This window comes from Bison bison, unplaced genomic scaffold (genome assembly GCF_000754665.1).
Source record: "Bison bison bison isolate TAMUID 2011002044 unplaced genomic scaffold, Bison_UMD1.0 scf7180017864205, whole genome shotgun sequence".
Taxonomy (NCBI): domain Eukaryota; kingdom Metazoa; phylum Chordata; class Mammalia; order Artiodactyla; family Bovidae; genus Bison; species Bison bison.
Genome location: NW_011494777.1, coordinates 1,338,576 through 1,340,610, shown reverse-complemented (window position 1 = coordinate 1,340,610; position 2,035 = coordinate 1,338,576). Strand labels below are relative to the sequence as shown.

Sequence of the window (2,035 nt, the reverse complement as noted above, 5' to 3'; positions counted from 1 at the left end):
CAGAGAATAAAGATTTCATTTATCGAAATTATCAATTAACAAAGTGGGATCATTGCAGGCCTGATTGGGTTACTCAAATCCCAAATATGTAAAAAATACTATAACTCTGTCCATATTAAGTGCTCCTTGTCCTTAGGGAAGTTTCATCCAGATGGGAGGTTGGATGTATAACTTCTGCTAACATCAATATTCACAACTGGCCTCCTGCAGGGTAACTTTCCTGGAAGTCGGTGGTGGCCCCTGGCTATCTCCCAAACCCCATTCCCTGATTTGCACAGTCAAACCTTTCAAGCTTCTGGGCTTCAGGACTGGGTTATAAAGGATGACTGACAAGTTGAGCTGTCGTCATTGAGGAACTGAAGGAATAAACTTCCCCCACTGCTGGAGTGGACAGTGTTTTTGGATCTATCATGGCAGGCTCTTTGAGTGTCTAATTTGCAGGGATGGGGGTGGTTAGCAGTGTTTAGGCTAGCCTGGAAAGAAAGCTGAGAAAAGGACTGAGGGAGAGACAGGACTTGCTCTGAGAAAACTGCATTTGAAATAGAATACTCACACCTGGATTAAAAAAAAGCCAGCATTTCCTTAACATAACATTGCTAAAACAAAATTCCCCAAAGCAACTCCTGATTTGCACAGTTCTTTTTGCTGATGTATTCACAGTAGGTAAGGCAGGATTGGTTCAAGATCTCTTTCTTGGCTGCTCATTTGAATGTGCAAATGCACAATTCATTCATGCGCCCCAGCTTTTCCCAGGATCTGATGGGTCTGTTCTTGTCATCTGGGGGCCAGCGCTGTTTTCTCATACCTTTTGGAAACACAGCTGGATGACAACAATCCTTCGTCTATCAGGCTTACCCCCGTACAAATACTTTACTCTGCAGAGTCACTGGAAGACGAGCATAATCTGAAGTTTGAACCAGGAGCCCGAGATTTGAGATTTATCTTCTCTTCCTGGCTCCTTCCCTCTCTGGCTGTGGGAAACCTGTAAATTACTATACTTCAAGAGGAGAAAACTGGAGTTAGATGAGGTAAGCAGGTGTGTTAAGACTTATCAGAGGCTGAGGTTACAGTTATAACCGTGTGGTGGGAGTTCAACATATGCTTAGAAATCAGGAAACAGGATTAAAAATAGCTTCCTCTGAGGTTGTTCAGAGAGATTTATGTTTACTCTTTTAGTTCATCAAAGATAGGTATCAATGCCTGGCTCCCGATACATGTATGTGTGTCTAGGTGTGCACCTCACTGTCTACTGCTTGATTTGTTAATTAGGACCACCTCTCTCCGTTTATAACCAATGCGCCAGTGGCAAGCTATTAATTATGCAGGGGTCATGTTAGGGTATCCTAAGTGTCTGGGCTTCCCAAATGGAAAAGGGGGCTGAAATTGTGATTCTGTCATGGCTGTGAATGATGTACTCCAGAAACTTCAAACCACAGAGCTGTGCATCATGTTTTAGACAGTGGCAATATGAGGATTGTCAGTTTTATCTAGTAGAGGAGAATTTGTGAAAGAAAACACAAAATTTTGGCCAGTGGTGACATAATTAGAAGAATAGAACCACTGCTGTAGGGAAACTGGAAGTTCTAGGAAGCCCAGGACTGGATTCCAGTTTGGGGCCCCAGTTCTTGACTTTTCTAATACTATAGAAGTCGTTGGGCCTTTGTTTTGGGGTCTCCAGGAGGCAGCCTTGGGCTCCATCCGTACCAGTGGCAGCTAGATTCTTATTAAGGGCAGCTCACTTCTTAACTGATTTCTTAACGATGACGCGGGTGGGCTCTGGGAAAATCGAAGGCTCCTCCGGCAATACAGCCCCGATCCCTGAGTCACTAAGCGGCCGGAGTCCAGTATTCCCAGAGCCCTTTGAGGACACTGGCTCGGAGCCCCTTGCTCGCACGCACGCCCCTCCAGCCGCTGCCTCACGTCCTGTGTGTCAGTCTTTGTGAATGAATGATGGACACGCACTTGGAAAACTATGCCGCTCCCGGGAGGGGGCGGGAGCGGGTGACCAAGTCCTCAAGAATGCGTGGATAATCAG

General features: G+C 45.7%; 1 protein-coding gene across 2 annotated transcripts in view; it reads left to right on the top strand.

The window, feature by feature from the left end:
* Nucleotides 1-2,035, top strand: part of ETS1 (v-ets avian erythroblastosis virus E26 oncogene homolog 1) — a 139,486-nt gene that overhangs the window by 62,151 nt on the left and 75,300 nt on the right. The window lies entirely within an intron of this gene.